This window comes from Anneissia japonica, unplaced genomic scaffold, assembly GCF_011630105.1.
Source record: "Anneissia japonica isolate Jap-2015-1 unplaced genomic scaffold, ASM1163010v1 scaffold21_len1647178_cov195, whole genome shotgun sequence".
NCBI lineage: Eukaryota > Metazoa > Echinodermata > Crinoidea > Comatulida > Comatulidae > Anneissia > Anneissia japonica.
The window spans coordinates 722,013-731,599 of NW_022750455.1; positions in this window are offsets into that span (position 1 = coordinate 722,013).

Below are 9,587 nucleotides of genomic sequence, written 5' to 3' on the forward strand. Positions count from 1 at the left end.
GAAGCACATATAGACCTGGCATGCTCTAAAACCGAGATTTTATTATTTCATCGAAATAAAATGACATTAAATCCTAAAAAGATATGATAGCTAATAATATGAACAAGTCTGTTCATTTTTAATTAGATTTCGTTTGATTGATAGCTGATCATCCCTTGGCATTAATGATCAATCAAGCTTAATGTATCCAACGATTCGATCATGCCATGTGTGTAAATACTAGCCTCCCAATCGACTTCCCAAGTCCTTCAGTTATGGGAATGACAGGAGATGAGGTCTCCCTTGGTACTGCTAATCGGTCAGTGGCGCGTGTACTTTTGTAATCACGGATCAATCCTTAATGAGAAGCGCACAATAAGCACATGGCAATAAATTTAAGATATGATTCATATAGCACTTTAAATCGATAGAAATCTATTGCTATTTCACGCGATTTATTGAAGTTAGCCACCAACAGGTGCGAATACTGGTATTAATGATAAATAGTAGCATCTTTGATCCCACGATAAGGGCATGATTGAGATTTCGTTTTGTTTGGTATAGATAGAATTCCATGTTTGATGAGGATGATGTAGCCTATCATTTACCAAAAGTGCTGCATTACAAAATTAATATGAGCCTGGATAAAGCGATATCACCAACTGATAATGCTAAGTATGAATTTAAATCGTTTAGTACAGAGGCGGCGTCAGAAATTTCCGGGGTGTGGGATATCCCCAACAAGCGGGTGGCAGAACCATAGGAAAGGATCCAGGGACAGTGCACACTGAAGCTCCGACAATTTAGACATTATAATGTTTATTTTAATCAATTTAGACTCATATCGGTAACATTTTCATATGATTTTTAAAATTTCCCCAACGAATTGTGCTTAGCTTTCTGACGTGGGACGGGGAAGCTTTGCCGGACTGTAGTAACATCATATAGAGCTGGACAATGCATTAACATCATTTTTCTCACCTGAACCATCGAGTCTTTCATTTTTTATATTTCATGTTTCATCATAGCTCTAAGTCTAAGGAGTGGTCACGACGAGCCACGAAGAACATAATGGAAATGTCAAGAATATGCTATTTTCATATTTGTTATATTAAAAAATATTATTATTATATTGGCCACTCCACTACATGCTATTATTATATTTTTGCATTCCAATAATCTTCCATTTATTATTTATAAGAGCAGAATCGTAATGTTAATAAAATAATCAGTAATCAATTATATTTGACGAATGTGACACGTACAATATATTTTGAATCATCTTGTACCGTTTGAATGTGTTGTAGCGATAGTACTCATAATTTAATTTTCGTCATAGGCTATATAAATTATAACGTAAACTAATAATATTGTTGGTATTATTATACAGTACATCGATGTAACAAAAGCTAAAAATATATTTCTGCTTGAATTGTCCACGAGCAACAGTACACAACTGTAACACTTTTCCGACAGGAAGAATTATAATTAAGATCCTGATTCTGCTAATTTTAAACAATAGGAGCTACTTCTTTAGACAATTCAAATGAGAGAGCAATTATAAAATGATATTCATAATCGTGGGACAAATCAAGTTGATATCGACCCTTGAATCCACTGTATTTACCATTGTTTTATCTTCCAAACAATCGCTTTAAACAATCATCATTCAACGAACGCATGCACGGCACAAACTTCGTCCCGACCGATCTCGTCTGCCGCGTGTCGAACGCGTGTGAAAGCGTTTGTGTAAGTTGTTATAGTTAACGTCCATGCCTCGCCCAACAAAAGATGCGAGCCGTGGAAAACAAACGGACAATCACTAGTAATGAGAAGAGCATATTCGGGTGACCAATTTTCTTCAGTGCGTTTGGATGGATTTAGTTGACATAACTTTCCCAGCCTGTTATTTTGGTCGACTGCCCCCAGCTGACTATAATGATCATGAACAGTGAAAGTCAGTCATTGGCGTCAAACGGATCGATCAAGCGACGGACGATCGACTCTATAAGCGTCATTTAAATCCGATTAATCACTGTACTTATACAAATTATAATTATTAATAACCGTCGTTACTTTAAACATCCCGTAAAATATTACATAGAGGCCTAAATACGCTTATTAGGCATATAAATATTTATTGAATTACGATGCAAGTAATTAAACTCCAATAATTTTAATAATAGAACATTTGTTAATTTGTTGGCAACAAAGTGGAATTTCTTTGGCAGACAGACCTTTGAGCCATTGATTTTAAACGGCTCGGGTGAGAAAATTCTATAATTTTTACAAGAAACACTATCTACCTGCTCCTCACTATGCATTGTTATGGTATATGGGAAATATTCAAATACATAATTCACACAACTGAAATACTACAAATTAATAGCTAATGATATCTCATAATGACAATTGATTATTACATTAATATCAGAATTCCCACGCAGCAAGATCGTTAATAACTACAGTGAGTCGAAATATGTTGGTTATGAGTTGCGGATTTTAAGGGGTAACCCCTGTTATTTTTTGAAAGTAAAACGAAACTAACGTTCGGATTGTCTACAGAGTACCTTCTTTAATGATTTTTTGTATATATCCGATTTGATTGAACTATCAATCATCCGTATATGAATTAAAAGATATAGGGCTATAAACAGGAATGCAACGGTTTTCTCTGAAATGATACTGGACAGGTTCTACAACCATAACGTGCGTCTAAATACAAATTGTATATTTTGCCCATACAAACTGTGACGCATTGGACTGAGTTCCCTGGCTAATGATTTTTCGGGTCCTATAGCCATAGGAACTGCGGTGTGGGGGAGGGGGCATGGGCCCAGTGGTATGGGGCGAGGCCCATCATTCGCTTATCGGCATTTTTGATGCTGTAAGGGTGTGTTTTGTTGTTCAGGTAAATCTCAACAAATTACAAGTTAAAGTTATAAGAAAACATCCGTGTTACGAATTACGAACACAATTTTGTATCAGACCTTGTTGGCATTCGCGATGAGGCTTAGTGAAACAATCAGTTCAATCAAGACGAAATTAATGGCTATCACGTTGTTTTAGCTAGGAACGTTATTCCAGTACGTTTCCGCAATATGTATGCGCAAAAATGCGCTGATAAATATAATTTGGTTCGAGTGTGGAAAATAATATCAAATAGGCTGGAAATATTAGACAATTTCACCGTGATTGAAGACCCTAATATTAGTCTCTGTTGTATAGAGCCAATTTGTATAGGGCCAAATTCACTCGATCAGAACGGAATAGCTTGCGTTGTTTCATAATTTATTTAGCATTTATTTATTCCAAACCAACAGCGAATCATCGCCACTAACAGGCTGTTATTGTGATTGTTTCGAGAGAAATCCACACAATAAGAGATAATATTAGGAATATGTGCGCACACTCGGCGCGCGTGTCGGCAAAAAAATATATATATTTTCAGCGCGATCACTGAGGATTTAAGTTTTTTTCGCATTTAGTCATGCAAGACGACTTATCAACCAAAAACTTGCACGTTTAAAGATAGAAAAATGTGCACGATACGGTACAATATGTAACTGTAATATACATATGCCTATGATTTATTTATATTTCCTCGACGCAAGATACCGACATTTTGCTTAAACACATTGGCCTGTGCATAAATTGTCTTTGTGAAACAGAGATTAGGTGTGAAGTATCCACCTGCTGACGTCATTAACCCCTCCGCCCAAGTAATCTCAAGCACATCATGGTGACCCCTGTTTATGAAAGTATTTATCTACTTCCTATACAAATTCGGAAGGGAAAACTTTCCTTTGATTGTACAATGATTATGATCAAGTACGGTACTTTAAATTTCTATCGATCATCGAATCTCAAGAGAGTATAATTCACGTCGCATAGCAACGAGAACGCGTAACCATGTGAGGATAATATATGAATGCTGCCACCACACAGATTTCCACACTTAACTTCCCAGGGACCAATTTTCGGTTATATTATTAGGCTGTGAAGCAAAAATTGTAGAATACTGCTATATTACGAGCACAGGCCTACTACCTAATATGAATTATTTTCATTATTGTGTTTAATTTTTAAAATGTATTCTATCCTGGATAAAACATTATCATCCACATTAGTTCGTTCTTACTAATGAATCTGACAAAAACAAGAAATATATTGACAGTCAATAGATGCAATAATCGACGTCATCAAATGAAATAAACCTACAATCAACTTGTTTCAAACCACAAAGTGGCCCCTTGAGCAAACAACTGGAGCAGCTACAAGTTATCAAACAGCCTGGGATTTTTTCTTCTTGTTAAGTAGCTTTCCGTCTTTCTTTGCTTCCTCAATGCATGCCTGTAACGCGAGTAGGGTCTGCTTTTACCCCTGTCACGTACTTCTTCGCAAAATTCTATAATCTTCACTCACTAATACAAAGTCGGGTACAAAGTCCCCAATCTCTTCTATTGAGAGCTAACGTATGGTCGAGAAGTTATGGTAATTTCTTGTACTGAAGACCTCGGATCAAGTCTGGCTAGCGTCAGGTTTGAATTGGAGTGTAATCGCTCGGCTCCTCGAATATAATCATATATCATATACTGTACTAATTTGAGTAAGGACGAAATATTTGTGCCGATTTACCGTCCAGACGCGTGCACAGCTCTGGAAGAAATATAATCGTAGCACCATTCTTTTAAATTGTCTTACCGTTATTGGTTCCTATTTGTGTCCATTAAAATATAGTAAAAAAAAATACCGTAATTTTACAGCAGCACGAGTCCACAAAATATTGGACGATGACTTGTCACGCTACAAAAGCAACACGTGTGAGAATTCATTATTCAAATTACGTTAGTACAGTACAGTGAAGGAGGCAGCAGTCTATTAAGTACGTAGAATTTAAATAACAAAGAAAATGCAAAAAATAAATGGTCAAATACTAACCTTAAAATGTTAGAGACAAATTTTAACATACGGATCAAACCGGATATATATGATGTATTAACTATACACATCAAGATGTGTATAAGAGACAGTATCTACTTCCTATACAAATTCGGAAGGGAAAACTTTCCTTTGATTGTACAATGATTATGATCAAGTACGGTACTTTTAATTTCTATCGATTTATTATTAGTATTATTACTACTATTATTATTATTATTATCATCATTTTCTTGACAGGTGATTATGCATTGTTGCATTGATTGTTTTATGAAAGGTCTGGATTAATTAAATTATTGTATTGATTGTATAATGTTTAGATATGTGAAATTTTAACGTGAAGGAAATATTACTTATTTAGAATAAGTGATAAATATGTCAATAGTAACAAAACAATAGTTATGCTCAAAGAAATGAAGGAATAAATAAAAGTGGGACGACCCCACGAAATAGAGAAAAAAAAAAGTACGTAGAAGGCAAGTGGAACGTACCATTTTAGTGAGAGCGGCTAATACAAACGCGTATGTACTAATATAATGGAATAAAATGTATTATAAAGAGACCATGTTAATCAATAATATAAGTCAATACGTGAAGAATAAGTAAGGGCTACATCCATCTAAACATTTTAACATGTACGTACAATCTATTTTAAACATTTATTTTTAAATGGTATTTTGACTTTCTTTTACAAAGGTATATAGGCCTAATATAGTTAAAGACGTAGCGGTATTCATTATAATACTTTATAAAATATTATGTAATAGGGCAATACTTGCAGAATTTGGCCTACTGGGATTCATAGAACGATTATTTGAATGATACTTTTGAGTGGATCCACGGAGTGACGGTCGTCGACGTCGGGACCTCCCTCACCCACCATTCTTAACATAGAGTGCCCCTTTTAACTGGCAAAAAAGTGTACAGATGCTGGGTAAATAGTCAGCAGCTTTTTCCTTCTTTAGTCAGGGGCGGACTTAGAGCCCCTCCCCCTCTCCCCCCTCCGTTTTTTGGAAAGTTAAAAAAAATGAAAAAAGAGAGAAAGAATGACAAATAAATACTTTATCGCCCAAAACGCATTAGATGTTATTTTTAGTGGGTGTTTAGAAAGAAAATCGCAGGGGCATACCCCGGACGCACCCCTAGGGCAGTGTTGTCTATATAGGCCCTACTTTCGGTCGCCCTTTCGCTCCCATCCCCTTTCAGACATCTTTTTTATCCGTCCCCGATTTAGGGTGTAGTCATTTATGAAAATAATTTTCAGGCTAATAGGCCTAATTGTTGGCTTTTAAGTCTCTCAATGTTGGCGGGAACAAAACAGAAGACTGTTTCCCAAGTCATTTAAACTTATTATATTATACAGGAGTTCTCTTCTTTCTGCCCCCTCCTAAAAATATTTGTACCCGACACCACACCTCACAGCCTCGCAAAAGGTCGCTGTAGGCGGCCTTTTGCTAGCAGTCTTCGCTAGTCCATGTAATGAGGGATAAGCGACATGCATGTATTAGCACCACATTTCGCTCACGTTGATTCTCCACGAGCCCAGCAAAAATTCCAAAATCCACCACACGCTCAATTTTATTAGTTGTATTATTCTTTTTTTTTCTGCATAAGTTGAAGTTCTATAGGGTGGCTCAGATTTTCAATAAACATAGGGCCTACTATTATAATATATTTACTAAAAATATATATGCGACTGTTTGAAATGTTCTACCTGTACGCATGAATGTAAAATGTATGTTGTTTCGTAATATAATTACCGATTATTTTGATGAAAGTTTCCAAATATTTGTTATAATTTACAGTATTAAACAGTACCATTGTAATGGAAACGATAGAGGACGCTACCGTATACTAATATAAAACATAATGTGAAACGTAAAACTGGTAGAAATTATATAGGGTCTATTACACCCCTACAAATATCCGAATAACAAAAATCAACTTTAAATATTCATGATACGTTGTTCAAATTAAATTCATTCAATTTAATTCAAACCAAACATTTTTTTTCTCTTCAAAAACCAGAAGTTCGTTCATGTAGTACAGGAGTCAAACTATAGGAGGCACACTGCTAAAGCCAAAATATAGGCATATTCAAAAGTAAACTATATAACAAGTACCGTATAGCCATTAATTCATCATTGTTCTTCGTGAAAAAAGGTCCCTAGTTAACATTTAGCTATCCATGCAGTAAAGGAAGAAAGAAAAAAAAGTACCGTATAGGCCTACTGCACATTATATTGTCTTTGTGCGCAAGTATACTCAGCAAAGAACGGATGCATAGTAACGAAATAAGATGATGATAGTGAGGATGATGATGATGATGATGATGATGACGATAGTGATGATGATGATGATGACATCACTATCATCCCCATCATCACTATCATCACCATTATCATCGTCATCACTATCACCAACATCACCATCATCATCATCGTCATCATCATCATCATCATCATCATCGTCATCATCATCATCATCATCATCATCATCGTCGTCGTCATCATCACCACCACCACCACCATCATCATCATCATCATCATCATCATCATCATCACCATCATCATCATCATCATCACCACCATCGTCACCACCATCACCAACATCACCATTAAAATAATATGATGGTGATAATGATAATGATGATCAAACTACTCTTTTCAAACCATCACATCGCTTAAAGTCGTATGGAAGAATCTTTACTTTGGTCGTCCAAACTTAGAAATTATTCTGATGATGTCGAGTATGAATCAAATGCGAGGCAGAAATAATATACGACCAATAAATATTAATTTACTCTTCTGTTTGACTGTCACGTGATAGTAAAGGCAGTAGGCCTAAAAGTGTTTGACTAACCCAAACGGGATTTGAAATAGGCCTATTTAAATATTCAACATCATTAATTTTAAGTTTCCAATTCCAAACTTGACATGGTTAACAATAATGAACAACTGCATACAAGGTATTGTGTTAATCAAACGGCGTCAGCATTTTAGCAAGCATTTTCACTTTCATTCGCTGTCTTTCTACCTCAATCATTAATCCACTTGCTTTTTGTCAGTATACCCAGCTAATAGTTTACTTTGCTCTAGGTACACTACTGGCAGTTTGCCAATCGTATTATATCTGCTGAAAGCTAATTTCTTACACTTTTTCTTAGTTACCTTCCTTAGTGACAAACCTTAAGATGTATTACGTATGAAGAATTGTATTGAATCATTGTGGGATCTGTGTTTTTTGTAATTTCAAAATGTGGGCCTTTTATTAGAGACTGACATAATTGTAGGCCTATTCATTATTTATGGAGTAAGGTGGTGTCAGGAACTACGAGGTCCTTGTATTAAGCTGATGTCATGTACTACTGTACGTAACCAGGGTCCATTGTATTGGGGTGATGCCGGTACTACAAAGGTCTTGAATTGAGGTGAAGTCACGTACTACCATGGTCTTGCATAAAGGTGTTAAGACAAATAAGGGTCTCGGACTGTGATGGTCTAAAGTGGACCTACTGGACTCTTGTATTGAGGTTGCGCCAGTAGCTAGAATGGTTTGGAATGAGATGATGACAACAAACGGCAGTAGCAGATCTTGCTCCAAGGATTGAGATGCTGATAGGTGAGCCACCGTGAGTCTTGCATTGAGCCGGAAACAAGAGCTACCGGGTCTTGGATCATGATTGACAGGCCCGTATCCAAGGGGGGGGGGGGGGGATGGTTCGGGAGAAACCCTTTTCTAGCAAACCCCCTCTTTTTTGGCGAACCCCCCTCTTCAAATTTCCCAAATAAGTCCTCCAACCCAACTAATGCACTGCAGACCCACCCAGACACAGACGTTTTCAAACATATCTGCTTTTATAGCATTGTTTAGACCCATAAAGCACAAAAATCCTCTTGCTCTGGGGGTTTTGCCGACCCCACCAGGGCTTCGACCGTGGACCTGTCTCTTATACACATCTGATGTGTATAAGAGACCTTGGATGAACCTGGCTACGGGCCTGATCGAGGCGGCATTAAGATACGAAACCAGAGTCTTGAATTGATGTCACGCCAGAAGGAGCTATCACCAGAATCTTGGATTAAGGTACCACCAGGAGGAGCTACCAGAGTCTTGTACTGATGTGGTATCAAGTGGAACTATGATAGACTTTATTTGAGATGGAGTTTACTAAACTACCAAAGGAGTGAAGTTGGGTGAACTACCACAATTGTTGAGAGAAAGAGAGTGAAGGGGGTACAACATCCTCTGGACCGATTAAGCCGGACACTCACTGCGTCGTACGACCATCGCACGACGAATCCACATTCGCTTCCGGCGAGCGATAGACGACGCAACGCCGTCTGCTGATTGTCAGTGGCAATCTGAATGGATCCTCAAAGACATCCCATTGGGTCCCCGTCTTTGCGTGCGTTCTTCATTGCGTCGCTGTCGCACGCAGTGAGTAACCGGCTTTACTCAGAATGTTTCGATCCCTATCAGAGATCTTTATCAACTGACAGGTGTTCTGGTTTGTAGGTGATATAAAATCTAGAAAGAACTGGTTGATCGTGGGAATCAACTATTCCTGGAAACTTTCTGCTTAGTCATAGTTTTTTGGGGAAAAAAATAGAAAAAACATTTGCTGTAGGCTACTATTGAGTTTTCAGTCCTTCAAAATGAGCGAC